The sequence below is a fragment of the Gossypium arboreum genome, chromosome 7 (genome assembly GCF_025698485.1).
Source record: "Gossypium arboreum isolate Shixiya-1 chromosome 7, ASM2569848v2, whole genome shotgun sequence".
NCBI lineage: Eukaryota > Viridiplantae > Streptophyta > Magnoliopsida > Malvales > Malvaceae > Gossypium > Gossypium arboreum.
The window spans coordinates 38241997-38260908 of record NC_069076.1 but is presented as its reverse complement, the minus strand read 5'-3'; the positions used below and the strand labels follow the sequence as shown (position 1 = coordinate 38260908).

The 18912-nt window shown below is 40.3% G+C and overlaps 1 non-coding gene across 1 annotated transcript; it reads left to right on the top strand.

Moving 5' to 3' along the window:
- Positions 1 to 18592: 18592 nt before the first annotated feature.
- LOC128295949 (small nucleolar RNA R71) lies at positions 18593 to 18699 on the top strand. The gene has a single exon (XR_008286498.1). It is a non-coding gene; the product is annotated as a small nucleolar RNA R71 (small nucleolar RNA).
- Positions 18700 to 18912: the final 213 nt, after the last annotated feature.

Below are 18912 nucleotides of genomic sequence, written 5' to 3'. Positions count from 1 at the left end.
TTCAAGGTGAGACCTTAAGAAACACTTTGTCTCCCACGATACTCAATATCTCTTCGTTTTAAATCGCATCGACTTACGACGATCGATCTTGCCTTTAGACTTTCACGAATTATTCTTACTTTACATTCAAAGATCTTTAATCCAATCCACTCCGAAAATTTTACTCTCACCGAGCTCGGTCCAAAACAATGGTGCACAGCATCTACGCCCGTACAAGGCCTCGTAAGGTGCCATCTTAATACTTGATTGAAAACTATTATTGTGGCGAATTCAATCAAAGGTAAATACCGTTCCATGAACCACTAAACTCAAGGACGCGACATCTCAACATATCCTCGGTATTTGAATTATCCGCTCGGATTGACCATCGGTTTGGGGGTGAAAAGCGGTACTAAAATGCAACTTGGTACCCAAAGCTTCTTGCAATTTCTTCCAAAATCGTGAGGTAAATCTCGGATCTCTATCCGACACAATAGAAATCGGTACCCCGTGTAATCTCACAATCTGAGAAACATACAATTCAGCTAGTTTATCCAATGAAAAATCCGTACGTACAGGGATAAAATGAGCCGACTTAGTCAGTCTATCAACAACGACCCAAATCGCATCTTTCTTACTTGCCGACACTGGCAACCCAGATACAAAATCCATCGTGACTCGTTCCCATTTCCATTCAGGTATCATGATCGGTCGAAGAAAACCCGTAGGCACTTGATGTTCCGCCTTCACTTGCTGACATACTAAGCACTTCGAAACAAAATCGGAAATGTCTCGTTTCATACCATGCCACCAAAACTGGCGTCTCAGATCGTTGTACATTTTCGTAGTCCCCGGGTGAATTAACATTTGGCCACAATGAGCTTCGTTCAGAATCATCGAAATGAGTTCTGAATTTCTTGGAACACACAAACGACTTCTGAACCTTAAACAACCGTCGTCATCAATTTGAAACTCTGATTCCATATTCGGAACACATTCAGCCCGTTTTGCAACCAACTCATCGTCGACTTTCTGAGCTACACGAATTTGATGAATCAATAATGGTTTGGCCTTTAATTCAGCTACTAACACATTGTCGAGTAGAAACGCACAAGTGTACATTCATTGCTAAATAAAGCAAGCGGTGATTTCGGCTTAAGGCGTCCGCAACCACATTAGCCTTTCCGGTGATAATCAATGACCAGCTCATAATCTTTCAACAACTCAAGCCAACGCCTTTGTCGCAGATTCAAGTCTCTTTGAGTCATCAAATATTTGAGACTTTTGTGATCCGAAAATACATGGCACTTCTCACCAAATAAGTAATGTCGCCATATTTTCAAAGCGAATACAATGGCGACTAATTCGAGATCATGGGTCGGATAATTTTTCTCATGTGGCTTTAATTGTCTCGACGCATAGGCCACAACTCGACCTTCTTGCATCAATACGCAACCTAACCCAAGTAGGGAGGCGTCACTATAGATGACAAACTCTTTGCACGATTCGAGTGCACTAAAATTGGAGCTTCCACAAATAAGTTTTCAGTTGATCAACACTTTTCGACATTTTCCGTCCATTCGAACTTAACATCTTTTGAAGTAGCCGTCATGGGTGTGGCTATCATCGAGAAACCTTTTACAAACCGTCGGTAGTAACCAAGTCCCAAAAACTCGAACCTCGATAATATTTCTCGGAGGCTTCCAGTTAAGTATGGTGAAATTTTGCTCGGGTCAACTTTCGAATACCCGTCACGGATACCACATGACCCAAGAAGCTAACCTTTCTTAACGAACTCACACTTCTTGAACTTAGCATATAATTGTTTATCCCGTAAAATTTGCAATACTAATCTCGGTGCTCGGGATGTTCGGTCTCATCTCTTGAATAGACCAAGATGTCGTCAATGAACACAACTACGAACGGTCCAAATCATGCGAAGATCCGATTCATCAAATCCATAAATACCGCGAGGGCATTAGTGAGCCCAAACGGCATCACTAAGAACTCGTGAGTGGCCGTATCTCGATTACGAAAGCGGTTTTGGGTATATCCGAATCTCGAATTATGGCGTAATAATACGATCTCAAATCTATCTTTGAAAACACTGAGGCTCCCTTTAGTTGATCAAACAAATCATCAATACGCGATAACGGATATTTATTCTTTATCGTCACTTTATTCAGCTGACGATAGTCAATGTACATCCTCATGGTTTCGTCCTTCTTTTTCACAAACAATACTGGTGCACCCCAAGGTGAGAAACTTGGTCGAGTGAAACCTCTATCCGTCAACTCTTGCAACTGAGCTTTCAATTCTTTTAACTCGGTTGGTGCCATACGATCGGAGCTATCGAAATTGGCGTAGTCCTGGTACAAGCTCAATACCAAACTCTACTTTACGAGCAGTGATAAACCCGGTAATTCTTCGGGAAAAACATCCAGGTATTCACAAACCACCGGCACAGATTCGGGTTTCTTTTCCAATTCCTTGTCATCAAGTACATACGCAAGGTATGCTTCGCACCCTTTCTTACATATTTACGGGCCAACATTGCGATATTACGGTGGCAACCCTTTAAGTCCGTAGACTCAACTCGGATTATCTCGTTATTTAGCACCTCAAATCAATAGTCTTGCTTTTGCAATTCACAACCGCATTATGCATGGTCAACCAATCCAAACCAAGAATAACATCAAATTCATCGAGCGGCAAAAGCATCAAGTCCGTGGGAAAGCAGAACCTCGAATTACTAGGGGCATTTCTTACACACTTTGTCAATAAGTGCGTAACGACCCAAGGGATTTGACACCAATTCGAACTCGATGAGACTCAATAGGTAAAATCTTCTTTGGATGCTAAGGTTTCGCATATATAAGAATGAGTAGAACCGGGGTCAATCAAAGCAATCACATTAGTATCAAAGAGAGTAAAAGTACCAGTAATAACATCTGGCGAGGAAGCATCCTCGCGTCTTGGCGTATGGCATAAGCCCTAGCAGAGCACGAGCCTCGGATCTGGTGGTAGCATCTCTAGATCCTCTCGACCACTTTGCTAGCATTGCTCAGATTCCTAGATGGTCTACCTGAGCGTTGGTAGCACCGGTTTCCCACTCGATTTACATTCTGCTCGCACAATCTCGGGCAATCTTTGATAAAGTGGTCGATTGACCCACACTTATAACAGGCGGTCATGGAACCTACAACTCCCGAATGCCATTTACCACAATCGGCATTCCGCTCTGTCTCGATGGTCATTTCCAACACTTGCGATCGAAGTGACTTGTGTGCTCACGGGGGTCGATCACGGTCTCGTCTAGAAAGGCCCGTAGTGTCTCTAGATCGGCCTAAGCCATCTCTAAATTTCTTCGATGGTGTGGGAAGGGCTTTCCGAAGACCTCTTCTGAAACTCCCTTGCTCCCATATCGACTTTTCTTTTCTCCATCTTGAGCTCTTGACTTTGCAAGCTCGCTCAACAAGTACCACAAATTCTCGGTTTCCAAGATGCCAACATACAGCTTTATATCATCATTTAGTCCATCCTCAAATGTTTACACATTACGACTTCGAGGAAATGCATTCTCGTGCGTCTGGCTAAGCCTTACAAATTTTCGTTCATAGTCGATGTAGACATGGAACCTTGTTTGAGTTCAAGAAATTCCTTTCGTTTTTGGTTAATGAATCTTTGGCTGATATACTTCTTTCGAAACTCGGTTTGGAAGAACTCCCAAGTTACTTGCTCTTTGGGCACGACAGAAGTCAACGTGTTCCACCAATAGTAGGCAGAATCACGTAGCAAGGAGATAGTACACTTTAGGCACTCATCGGGTGTGCAAGATAGCTCATCGAGTACCCAAATAGTGTTGTCCAACCAAAATTCACTTGCTTGGCATCATCGCTATCCGTAGCCTTAAATTGATAGCCCGTGTTTTCGGATTCTATCAATGGGGCTTATTTGACCTTATTTGGTCGATTCTGGGAGGTATTGTAGGTCTGAGGTGGTATTTGTCGGGAATGGAGGTTGTGGAACAGTAGTATTAGTTCGAGTGTATTGGTTGAACCAATCATTCATCACGCTATAAAAGCTTGTCTAGCTTCATCATTCGGATTACTAGCATTAGGTTGAGAGTCCGCCGGCCATTGTTCCTTGTCTTGGGAGCAGCGCTACACTCTCAAGATCATCACTACCGCTTCGGTCGGGATCGGGATCCATTACTATAAATAAACACATTTGCAATTGTCGAAATCACCACACTATCAAATAGTCACATAAAATGGCATGTATAGCTAAACCCAACGCATTACGGTAGTCCTAGAATCGACTAAACTGTAGCTCTGATACCAATAAAAATGTAACACCCTATACCCGAGACCGTCGTCGGAGTCGGACACGAGGGGTTAACGGGCTTAATCCACTTACTCGCACAGTTCATTTTAAAAGTTTCCAGACGGTGGCTAAGCGTGTCCTTGTCACCTTAAAAATCATATCTTGAGTTCCACAACTCAAAAATCAGTTTCGTGATTTTTCCCTGAAACTAGACTCGAATATGCATCTACAAATTGTTTTATAGAATTTTTCGTCAGGCCAATTAGTACAGTTTATTAGTTAAAGTCTCCCATGTTACAGGGATCGACTACACTGACCTTTGTGCATTACGACTTGGATATCTCCCTGTACAGGGCTTCAATACTGATTCCGTTTGTTTCTACAGAAACTAGACTCGAAATGGAATCTGTACATGTATGGCATGACTTCTAATTATCTCTGGTCAATTTATAATGAATTTCTAAATTCGGAACAGGGACTCCAGAAACAGTTCTGGCCCTGTCTCACGAATACTTAAATATCTCTTAACATACTGTGCATGTGATCGTTTCATTACTTTCCTATGAAAATAGATTCATCAAGGTTTGTTTTCATAATTTATTCACTATTTAATTCCATTTCTACTATTTTTAGTGATTTTTCAAATCTACATCACTGCTGCTGTCAGCATCTGCCTTTAAGGTAGACTTTACCTACTTCATAGTTTCCATGATTCAACTAGCCCTTTTAGCATAAATAGCACAATTTATGATAGTGATTAACCATTCCAATGGCCATTCCTTGCCAAGCATATCCACACCTCTCAATAACCATATCCATACCATATGATTATAACATTATGCTCAAAACATATATAAGCCATTTTCGCATGGCTATCCAAAATTATACAAATCCAAAGGGGTCCATGACCCACAACAAAAAGGGTAGTCCTATACATGCCATTTCAAATTTCAGCCAAAAGTATACCAAAAGGAACTTTGATAGTGTGGGCGACTTGAATTCAAAATCCGAGTCCGATGGTGACGAACCAAAGTCTATAAAACAGAGAATCAAGAAACGGAGTAAGCATTTAATGCTTAGTAAGTTTGAGTCATGAATTTAGACACAACCAAAGTATAGCATTCGTGTAGCTAAACAGATAATTTCATATGCACAAATTCTCAATATCATACTTACTTCACATTACCAACCCTTATATTCATCCACAAAGATCAACTTAGCCAAAGGCCGGTAGCTCATTTATCAACTGAGCGAATATTATTCGAAGGGAATCAGCTATTCCAAAGCACATACGAAACATACCTCATTGTTGAGATTTTACAAGCGTAATAACTGAAATTTTTACAGCAAGATCATTCATTCCCGAATCACGTACCTTCGGAATTTAACCGGATATAGCTACCCGTTCGAATGCCTTGGGACATAGCCCGGTTATAGTAACTCGCACAAATGCCTTCGGGACTTAACCCGGATTTAGTAACTCGCACCAATGCCTTCGGGCTTAGCCCGGGATTAGTAACTCGTACAAATACCTTCGGATCTTAGTCCGGATTAGTAACTCGCACAAATGCCTTCGGATCTTAGTCCGGATTTAGTAACTTAGCACAAAGCCTTCGGGACTTAGCGCGGTCATCATTCGAATAACCATGCACATTTATCAATAAATCATGACACATTCATATTTCATTTTCATTATCAAAGCTCAAACACAAGACACTTATCACACTTACAAATTTCGGCTTAATAGCCACATACAAAGAGCATGATTTTGATTTGCTTAAAACATGATCTAATCAAATCATAATCTAAGTTCCATTACTCGAAAACTTACCTCGGATGTGGTCGGACGTTTTTCGGCTATTCGATAACTTTTTCCTTTCCTTATCCAACTGTGGTCCTCTAAGCTCTTGAGCTAATTCAAACAAATTTAACTTATTAAAGTCTCGTTATGCTAGCTTATGGCCGAATATGACAAGGAGTTTGATAGGTCATATGCATTTTTAATCACATCAAACAATTTAATACAATTCATTCAAACATCAAAAGGAAACCTCAAGGTACTTAGCCCATATATACTTTAGGCATTAGAGTCACATATATATATGGAATCCCGAATCAAACTCAACAATTTAGCTAATTTTCCCCCTTGGCCGAATTTTTCTAAGCCAAGATAAAAGCATCAATATGCTTGCCTCTAACCGAATACATGCAACCCCAATCTTCTTCCTATGGCCGAATATGCATGTCTATGTTGAGGCCGATTATATATAATACCACACATAAATGGCATACATTTTACTAACTAATACATTACATATTATAACTCAATACGCATCCATCATTTACTCCATAACCGAAACACCATCATATGTAAATATATACCTTGAGATAATATATAGGTCATACCAATACATCGTGTGCAATCATATATATATATATATGTGCAAGAGCCGAATCACAAAATTGATTATAACCAAATATAAACATATATCCAAAACATAAATCTTACCTACCATGCGATAAGCATAAGTCATACTTATGGATATACCATGGCCGATACTTCAACAACACCAAATAAAAAATATACTTCATGGATCTAAGGTAGAACCAAGAAAGGAACTCATAATCATCAAGATGTAAGCAAACTACCTTTGTTCATCTCGATTTAGCATGAAACACAACCATCACCCTTATTAATCTCCATAGCCGAAAACCTTACTTATTCCAAAATCACAATTTCAACATGGGTTTACAAAAATCACTTGATATCAACTAAAATTCCAAGAGCTAGTACAATCTTCCTTACCTTAATAGTGACCTAAGATGACCGATTGCTTCACTCCCTTCTTCTTCCTTTCAATTCGCCAAGAAAACCAAAGAACACAACTTGTTTTCCCTCTTCCTTAGAACATTCGGCCAAGAGCTATGAAGAAAGATGGACACTTTTTTTTTTGTTTTCTTTCTTACCTTCACGGCAATGGGGAGGGGGAGAAACAATCTCTCCATTCTTTTCCTTTTTCCATTTCTTTATTACCCATACTCATTATTTTATTATTCCTAACATACATCACTACATAACATGTTTGTGACATGTTTCCACTCATAGCATGGCCGGCCATTAGCTCAAATATTGGGCAATTTGACATGCAAACCCACCATTTTTATAACATGCATTATTAGGCCACTTTACATTTGCCTAGCACATTTCTAAATTTTCTCACATAAGTCCTATGTACTCCATTCACATGCAATTAACTAAATCGAAGCTTAAAAATTTTTGCACATTTACATTCACATATTTTAGACAATAAATATCACATTCAAATAATTTGGTGACTCGGTTTAGCGTTCCCGAAATCGCTTTCCGACTAAGGTCACTTTAGGGCTGTCACAACTCTCCCCCACTTAAGAAATTTTCGTCCCCGAAAATCTTACCGGTAAACAGGTTTAGGTATCGCTCTTTCATAGAGTTCTCAGGTTCCCAAGTAGCTTCTTCCATTCCGTGTTTGAGCCATAACACTTTTACTAACGGAACCCTTTTGTTTCGCAACTCTTTCACTTCACGAGCTAGGATACGAATCGATTCCTCTTCATAACTCAAGTCAGATTGAATTTCGACTTCTAATGGATTAATCACATGTGACGGATCGGATCTATAACGTCGAAGCATCGAAACATGAAAGACGTCGTGAATCTTTTCAAGTTCAAGGGGCAAAATCAATCTATACGCAACTGGACCAACTCGTTCAGATATCTCATATGGCCCAATGAATCTCGGACTCAGTTTGCCCTTACAGCCAAATCTGAGTATCTTCTTCCAAGGTGAGACCTTAAGAAACACTTTGTCTCCCACCTGATACTCAATATCTCTTCGTTTTAAATCGCATCGACTTACGACGATCGATCTCGCCTTTAGACTTTCACGAATTATTCTTACTTTCTGTTCAGCATCTTTAATCCAATCCACTCCGAAAATTTTACTCTCACCGAGCTCGGTCCAAAACAATGGTGTACGGCATCTATGCTCGTACAAGGCCTCGTAAGGTGCCATCTTAATAATTGATTGAAAACTATTATTGTAAGCGAATTCAATCAAAGGTAAATACCGTTCCCATGAACCACTAAACTCAAGGACGCAGCATCTCAACATATCCTCGAGTATTTGAATTATCCGCTCGGATTGACCATCGGTTTGGGGGTGAAAAGCGGTGCTAAAATGCAACTTGGTACCCAAAGCTTCTTGCAATTTCTTCCAAAATCGTGAGGTAAATCTCGGATCTCTATCCGACACAATAGAAATCGGTACCCCGTGTAATCTCACAATCTGAGAAACATACAATTCAGCTAGTTTATCCAATGAAAAATCCGTACGTACGGGGATAAAATGAGCCGACTTAGTCAGTCTATCAACAACGACCCAAATCGCATCTTTCTTACTTGCCGACACTGGCAACCCAGATACAAAATCCATCGTGACTCGTTCCCATTTCCATTCAGGTATCATGATCGGTCGAAGCAAACCCGTAGGCACTTGATGCTCCGCCTTCACTTGCTGACATACTAAGCACTTCGAAACAAAATCGGAAATGTCTCGTTTCATACCATGCCACCAAAACTGGCGTCTCAGATCGTTGTACATTTTCGTAGTCCCCGGGTGAATTAACATTCGGCCACAATGAGCTTCGTTCAGAATCATCGAAATGAGTTCTGAATTTCTTGGAACACACAAACGACTTCTGAATCTTAAACAACCGTCGTCATCAATTTGAAACTCTGATTCCATATTCGGAACACATTCAGCCCGTTTTGCAACCAACTCATCGTCGACTTTCTGAGCTACGAATTTGATGAATCAATAATGGTTTGGCCTTTAATTCAGCTACTAACACATTGTCGGGTAGAAACGAGACAAGTGTACATTCATTGCTCGTAAAGCAAGCAAAGTGATTTCGGCTTAAGGCGTCCGCAACCACATTAGCCTTTCCGGGTGATAATCAATGACCAGCTCATAATCTTTCAACAACTCAAGCCAACGCCTTTGTCGCAGATTCAAGTCTCTTTGAGTCATCAAATATTTGAGACTTTTGTGATCCGAAAATACATGGCACTTCTCACCAAATAAGTAATGTCGCCATATTTTCAAAGCGAATACAATGGCGACTAATTCGAGATCATGGGTGGGATAATTTTTCTCATGTGGCTTTAATTGTCTCGGCGCATAGGCCACAACTCGACCTTCTTGCATCAATACGCAACCTAACCCAAGTAGGGAGGCGTCACTATAGATGACAAACTCTTTGCACGATTAAAATTTGCACTAAAATTGGAGCTTCCGTCAAATAAGTTTTCAGTTGATCAAAACTTTTCGACATTTTTCCGTCCATTCGAACTTAACATCTTTTGAAGTAGCCGTCATGGGTGTGGCTATCATCGAGAAACCTTTTACAAACCGTCGGTAGTAACCGCAAGTCCCAAAAAGCTCGAACCTCGATAATATTTCTGGAGGCTTCCGATTAAGTATGGCTGAAATTTTGCTCGGTCAACTCGAATACCGTCGGATACCACATGACCCAAGAAGCTAACCTCTCTTAACCGAACTCACACTTATTGAACTTAGCATATAATTGCTTATCCCGTAAAATTTGCAATACTAATCTCGGTGCTCGGGATGTTCGGTCTCATCTCTTGAATAGACCAAGATGTCGTCAATGAACACAACTACGAACCGGTCCAAATCTTCTCGAAGATCCGATTCATCAAATCCATAAATACCGCGGGGGCATTAGTGAGCCCAAGCGGCATCACTAAGAACTTCGTAGTGGCCGTATCTCGATTAAAGCGGTTTTGGGTATATCCGAATCTCGAATTCATGGCGGTAATACTACGATCTAAAATCTATCTTTGAAAACACCGAGGCTCCCTTTAGTTGATCAAACAAATCATCAATACGCGATAACGGATATTTATTCTTTATCGTCACTTTATTCGGTGACGATAGTCAATGCACATCCTCATGGTTTCGTCCTTCTTTTCACAAACAATCTTGGTGCACCCAAGGTGAGAAACTTGGTCGAGTGAAACCTCTATCCGTCAACTCTTGCAATCGAGCTTTCAATTCTTTTAACTCGGTTGGTGCCATACGATCGGAGCTATCGAAATTGGCGTAGTCCAGTACAAGCTCAATACCAAACTCTACTTCTGAGCAGGTGATAAACCCGGTAATTCTTCGGGAAAAACATCCAAGTATTCACAAACCACCGGCACAGATTCGGGTTTCTTTTCCAATTCCTTGTCATCAAGTACATACGCAAGGTATGCTTCGCACCCTTTCTTACATATTTACGGGCCAACATTGCGATATTACGGTGGCAACCCTTTAAGTCCGTAGACTCAACTCAGATTATCTCGTTATTTAGCACCACAAATCAATAGTCTTGCTTTTGCAATTCACAACCGCATTATGCATGGTCAACCAATCCAAACCAAGAATAACATCAAATTCATCGAACGGCAAAATCATCAAGTCCGCTGGAAAATAGGAACCTCGAATTACTAGGGGGCATTTCTTACACACTTTGTCAACAAGTACGTAACGACCCAAGGGATTTGACACCCGAATTACGAACTCAGTAGACTCAATAGGTAAAATCTTACTGGATGCTAAGGTTTCGCATATATAAGAATGAGTAGAACCAGGGTCAATCAAAGCAATCACATTAGTATCAAAGAGAGTAAAAGTACCGGTAATAACATCTGGCGAGGAAGCATCCTCGCGTGCGCGTATGGCATAAGCCCTAGCAGGAGCACGAGCCTCAGATCTGGTGGTAGCATCTCTAGATCCTCTCTGACCACTGCTAGCATTGCCTGTATTCCTAGATGGTCTACCCTGAGCAGTGGTAGCACCCGGTTTCCCACTCTGATTTACATTCTGTTCAGACAATCTCGGGCAATCTTTGATAAAGTGGTCGACTGACCCACACTTGTAACAGGAGCGGTCATGGAACCTACAACTCCCCGAATGCCATTTACCACAATACTGGCATTCCGCTCTGTCTCGATGGTCATTTCCAACACTTGCGATCGAAGTGACTTGTGTGCTCACAGGGGGTCGATCACGGTCTCGTCTAGAAAGGCCCGTAGTGTCTCTAGATCGGCCTAAGCCATCTCTAAATTTCTTCGATGACTGTGGGAAGGGCTTCCCCGAAGACCTCTTACGAAACTCCCTTGCTCCCATATCAGCTTTTCTTTTCTCCATACTGAGCTCCTCGGCTTTGCAAGCTCGCTCAACAAGTACCACAAATTCTCGGATTTCCAAGATGCCAACATACAGCTTTATATCATCATTTAGTCCATCCTCGAAACGTTTACACATTACGGCTTCTGAGGAAATGCATTCTCGTGCGTACCGGCTAAGCCTTACAAATTTTCGTTCATAGTCGGTAACCGACATGGAACCTTGTTTGAGTTTAAGAAATTCCTTTCGTTTTTGGTTAATGAATCTTTGACTGATATACTTCTTTCGAAACTCGGTTTGGAAGAACTCCCAAGTTACTTGCTCTTTGGACACGACAGAAGTCAACGTGTTCCACTAATAGTAGGCAGAATCACGTAGCAAGGAGATAGTACACTTTAGGCACTCATCGGGTGTGCAAGATAGCTCATCGAGTACCGAATAGTGTTGTCAACCAAAATTCAGCTTGCTTGGCATCATCGCTATCCGTAGCCTTAAATTGATAGCCCGTGTTTTGGATTCTATCAATGGGGCTTATTTGACCTTATTTGGTCGATTCTGGAGGTATTGTAGGTCGAGGTGGTATTTGTCGGGAATGGAGGTTGTGGAACAGTAGTATTAGTTCGAATGTATTGGTTGAACCAATCATTCATCACACTATAAAAGCTTGTCTAGCTTCATCATTCGGATTACTAGCATTAGGTTGAGAGTCCGCCGTATTTGTTCCTTGTCTTGGGAGCAGCGCTACACTCTCAAGATCATCACTACCGCTTCGGTCGGGATCGGGATCCATTACTATAAATAAACACATTTGCAATTGTCGAAATCACCACACTATCAAATAGTCACATAAAATGGCATGTATAGCTAAACCCAGCGCATTACGGTAGTCCTAGAATCGACTAAACCGTAGCTCGATACCAATAAAATGTAACACCTGTGCAGAGACCGTCGTCGGGCCGGACACGAGGGTTAACGGGCTTAATCCACTTACTCGCATGCAGTTCATTTTAAAAGTTTCAGACGGTGGCTAAGCGTATCACTTGTCACCTTAAAATCATATCTTGAGTTCCACAACTCGAAAATCAGTTTCGTTATTTTTCCTGAAACTAGACTCATATATGCATCTACAAATTGTTTTATAGAATTTTTCGTCCGGCCAATTAGTACAGTTTATTAGTTAAAATCTCCCATGTTACAGGGATCGACTACACTGACCTTTGCGCATTACGACTTGGATATCTCCCTGTACAGGGCTTCAATACTGATTCCGTTTGTTTCTACAGAAACTAGACTCGAAAAGGAATCTGTACATGTATGGGATGACTTCTAATTATCTCTGGTCAATTTATAATGAATTTCTAAATTCGGAACAGGGACTCCAGAAACAGTTCTGGCCCTGTCTCACGAATACTTAAATATCTCTTAACATACTGTTCATGTGATCGTTTCATTACTTTCCTATGAAAATAGATTCATCAAGGTTCGTTTTCATAGTTTATTCACTATTTAATTCCATTCCTACTATTTTTAGTGATTTTTAAAATCTACATCACTGCTGCTGTCAACATCTGCCTTTAAGGTAGACTTTACCTACTTCATAGTTTCCATGATTCAACTAGCCCTTTTAGCATAAATAGCACAATTTATGATAGTGATTAACCATTCCAATGGCCATTCCTTGCCAAGCATATCCACACCTCTCAATAACCATATCCATACCATATGATTATAACATTATGCTCAAAACATATATAAGCCATTTTCGCATGGCTATCCAAAATTATACAAATCCAAAGGGGTCCATGACCCATAACAAAAAGGGTAGTCCTATACATGCCATTTCAAATTTCAGCCAAAAGTATACCAAAAGGAGCTTTGATAGTGTGGACGACTTCGACTTCAAAATCCCGAGTCCAATAGCTGACGAACCAAAGTCTATAAAGCAGAGAATCAAGAAACGGAGTAAGCATTTAATGCTTAGTAAGTTTGAGTCATGAATTTAGACACAACCAAAGTATAGCATTCATGTAGCTAAACAGATAATTTCATATGCACAAATTCTCAATATCATACTTACTTCACATTACCAACCCTTATATTCATACACAAAGATCAACTTAGCCAAAGGCGGTAGCTCATTTATCAAGCGGCGAATATTATTCAAGGAATCAACTATTCCAAAGCACATACTGAAACATACCTCATTGTTGAGATTTTACAAGCGTAATAACTGAAATTTTTACAGCAAGATCATTCATTCTGAATCACGTACCTTTGGAATTTAACGGATATAGCTACTCGTTCGAATGCCTTCGGGACATAGCCCGTTATAGTAACTCGCACAAATGCCTTGGGACTTAACCGGTTTAGTAACTTCGCACCAATGCCTTGGGCTTAGCCCGGATTAATAACTCGCACAAATACCTTCGGATCTTAGTCCGGATTAGTAACTTCGCACAAATGCCTTGGATCTTAGTCGGATTTAGTAACTTAGCACAAAGCCTTCGGGACTTAGCCGGTCATCATTCGAATAACCATACACATTTATCAATAAATCATGACACATTCATATTTCATTTTCATTATCAAAGCTCAAACACAAGACACTTATCACACTTACAAATTTGACTTAATAGCCACATACAAAGATCATGATTTTGATTTGCTTAAAACATGATCTAATCAAATCATAATCTAAGTTCCATTACTCGAAAACTTACCTCGGATGTGGTCGGACGTTTTCGGCGGCTATTCGATAACTTTTTCCTTTCCCTTATCCAACTGTGGTCCTCTAAGCTCTTGAGCTAATTCAAACAAATTTAACTTATTAAAGTCTCGTTATGCTAGCTTATGGCCGAATATGACAAGGAGTTTGATAGGTCATATGCATTTTTAATCACATCTAGCAATTTAATACAATTCATTCGAACATCAAAAAGGAAACCTCAAGGTACTTAGCCCATATATACTTTAGGCATTAGAGTCACATATATATATGGAATCCGAATCAAACTCAACATTTTAGCTAATTTTCCCCTTGGCGAATTTTTCTAAGCCAAGATAAAAGCATCAATATGCTTGCCTCTAACCGAATACATGCAACCCCAATCTTCTTCCTATGGCGAATATGCATGTCTATGTTGAGGCCGATTATATATAATACCACACATAAATGGCATACATTTTACTAACTAATACATTACATATTATAACTCAATACGCATCCATCATTTACTCCATAACCAAACACCATCATATGTAAATATATACCTTGAGATAATATATAGGTCATACCAATACATCGTGTGCAATCATATATATATATATGCAAGAGCCGAATCACAAAATTGATTATAACCAAATATAAACATATATCCAAAACATAAATCTTACCTACCATGCGATAAGCATAAGTCATACTTATGGATATACCATGGCGATACTTCAACAACACCAAATAAAAAATATACTTCGTGGATCTAAGGTAGAACAAAGAAAGGAACTCATAATCATCAAGATGTAAGCAAACTACCTTTGTTCATCTCGATTTAGCATGAAACACGACCATCACCCTTATTAATCTCCATAGCCGAAAACCTTACTTATTCCAAAATCACAATTTCAACATGGGTTTACAAAAATCACTTGATATCAACTAAAATTCCAAGAGCTAGTACAATCTTCCTTACCTTAATAGTGACCTAAGATGACCGATTGCTTCACTCCTTCTTCTTCCTTTCAATTCGGCCAAGAAAACCAAAGAACACAACTTGTTTTCTCTCTTCCTTAGAACATTCGGCCAAGAGCTATGAAGAAAGATGGACACTTTTTTTTTTGTTTTATTTCTTACCTTCACGGCAATGGGGAGGGGGAGAAACAATCTCTCCATTCTTTTCCTTTTTCCATTTCTTTATTACCCATACTCATTATTTTATTGTTCCTAACATACATCACTACATAACATGTTTGTGACATGTTTCCACTCATAGCATGGCCGGCCATTAGCTCAAATATTGGGCAATTTGACATGCAAACCCACCATTTTTATAACATGCATTATTAGGCCACTTTACATTTGCCTAGCACATTTCTAAATTTTCTCACATAAGTCCTATGTACTCCATTCACATGCAATTAACTAAATCGAAGCTTAAAATTTTCGCACATTCACATTCACATATTTTAGACAATAAATATCACATTCAAATAATTTGGTGACTCTGTTTAGTAGTCCCGAAACCGCTTTCCGACTAGGGTCACTTTAGGGCTGTCACATAAACAAACGCTAAGGGAAGAGATTGAGCGTCAAAAATGAAGTGGAAAGTGGAGCACGGGCGTGGCAAGGAGGCCGTGTGGACTTGCAGCGGCTAGGGTTAGGGTTTTTGAATTGGGAAGAAAGTGAATAGTACAGGGTATTTATAGATTTTGGGCCACACAGTCAGGGCACACACCCATGTTCCCCAATTTCAGCCCGTGTGATTCACGAATTTCAAATTTTGGTGCGTCTGACATTTAGTACACGCCCGTGTTCCTCGGGCGTGTGGGTTCACACGGTCGTGTTACACGGTCGTGTCACACGGCCGTGTCTAGCTTCGTTCGCTTCTCCCACGCCCATGTGTGCAAGCCCCACGCCCGTGTCAATCTAACAGGTTCGACCACGATTGTTAGACACGGGTGTGTCACATGCCCGTGCTATTTTAACAAGTTCAACCACGAGTCTTTCACACGGGTGTGTCACATGCCCGTGCTATTTTAACAAGTTCAACCACGAGTCTTTCACACGGGTGTGTCGCACGCCTGTATAGTTTTGGCAGGCTCAACCATGGCCATATCGCACGATCATGGCATTTAATCGTAGCCCGTGTTGGGAAATATTTTGCCCTGCTTTCACACAGCCTTAAGCACGCCTGTATGATTGGCCGTGTCTCTGTGGAAACTCCTGTATTCAAGATTTCTATTAGTAAGTTAGGAGTTAAATACCAAAATTTAAAGAAATTAATATTGTTAGTGCTCGGGTTGCCTCCCGAGAAGCACTTATTTATAGTCTAAGCTCGACTTACCTCTCCAGTGAATGGTCATGGTGGTTTGAGGAGTCTATACTCTTCATTCCTACTATCAGTCTTATCAAAATAAGGTTTTAATCGGGTGTTGTTTACCTTAAAAGTGCCGAACTTGGGGTGACTCACCTCCACTGTACCAAATGGAAAAATACTGAGTACCGTAAGAGGGATTTCCACATTAGGTGTGGTAGTGACAATGTGGGGATCTGCGGCATCTAATAAGACTGTATCACCAACCTTAAGTTGATTTGGAGAAGTATCGAGCCCGTTCTGGCGTAGTTTCAGTTTATCCTGTGTTCTCGGTTTATGTGTTCGCCATTCATCTAGCTCCTCTATTTGCAGCATTCATTCTTCATGAATAGAACCTCTACTATTGTTTGAGAGTAGCTCATGTACTTCCTTCAGAATTAGCTCCTGCGAAGTGGGTTGTATCATGTGGTCAGATTTAATAGGATGGTTTAGACGATCAACTTCAACTTCCGATGTGTTGTCAGAATTGCGAGCTTGAAGGGTGAGTGTTTCATCCCCTACGTGAAGCGTAAGCTCACCTGTGCTAACATCAATAATTGTTTTAACAGTTGCTAAAAAGGGCCTTCCTAGGATTAAAAGAGTATTGCTATCCTCCTCTATGTCTAAAACAATGAAGTCAACGGGAAATATAAATTTATCGATTTTGACTAGCACATATTCAATAATACCCTTAGGAAATATTATAGTTTTATCTGCTAATTGAATGCTCATCCTAGTCTGTTTGGGTTTCCCGAAACCTAGTTGTTTGAACATTTTAAAAGGCATGACGTTGATACTAGCTCCTAAATCAGCTAATGCATTATTAACATCTAAACTACCAATTAAGCAAGGAATCGTAAAACTCCCTGAATCTTTTAGTTTGTGCGGTAGCTTATTTTTCAGAATAGCTGAGCACACTGCGTTTAGCTCCACATGCGACGCCTCGTCCAACTTTCGCTTATTTTCTAAAAGCTCTTTTAAGAATTTTATTGTGTTTGGCATCTGCGATAAAGCTTCAATAAACGGTAAGTTAATATGTAATTTTTTTAAGAGTTTAAAAAATTTACCAAATTGTTCATCTGAGCAGTCTTTCCTTGTCGCGTTGGGGTCTGGTACACGAGGTGTATATTCGACATTTACTGATTTGTTTGTATTTTGGTCTACCTCACCTTGACTTGTACTTACCATAGTTTCTTGCCGTGATTCTGGTTCAGGCTCCACAAATCCTTCTTCATTTTGAATATTAATCGCGTTGAGTTGTTCCCTTGGGTTGGGTTCAGTATTACTTGGCAAACTACTTTGTGGTCGTTCAGAGATTAGTTTGGAAAGCTGGCCTATCTAAGTTTCGAGTCCTTAGATCGACGCTTGTTGATTCTTAACTGCTGTCTCGGTGTTCTGGAAACGAGTTTCTGACACCGATATAAACTTTGAGAGCATCTCTTCTAGGTTCGGCTTCTTCTCCTGTTGGTAGGGTGGTTGTTGAAAACCTGGAGAATGTTGTGGTCTTTGATTTCCTTAGCCTCCCCACGAGAAATTGGGATGGTTCCTCCAATCTGCATTGTAAGTGTTACTAAATGGATTGTTTTGAGGTCGAGGATTATTACCCATGTAGTTTAGTTGCTCGTTATCCATTTTATGGGCATAAGGTTGATATTCTGAATGGCTTGTTCCACCGCTACTTGCTTCGCACTGCATTACAGGGTGAACTTGTGAAGAACTAAGAAAACCATCAATCTTTTTATTTAAGAGTTCTACCTGATTAGAGAGCATGGTGACCGAATCAACGTTATAAAGACCGGTTGTTTTTTCTGGCTTTGTCATCATGACTTGCCACTGATAGTTATTCAGTGACATCTCCTCAATAAACTCATAGGCATCTTCAGGTGTTTTATTATTGATGGTTCCGCTAGCAGCTGCGTCAACCATTTGCCGAGTCGAAGGATTCAGACCATTGTGGAATGTTTGAACTTGGAGCCAAAGCGGTAACCCATGGTAGGGGCACCTTCTCAGTAAGTCCTTGTATCTCTCCCATGCATCGTAGAAGGTTTCTAAATCCATCTACACAAAAGAAGAGATATCATTACGTAATTTAGCCGTTTTAGCCGGCAGAAAATATTTTAGTAAGAATTTTTCGGTCATTTGTTCCCAAGTAGTAATTGACCCTCGTGGTAACAAGTTCAACCACTGTTTAGCTTTGTTACTCAATGAAAAGGGAAACAACCGAAAAAGTATGGTATCATCAGAAACGCCATTAATTTTAAATGTATCGCATAGTTCTAAGAAGTTGGCTAAATGAGCGTTGGG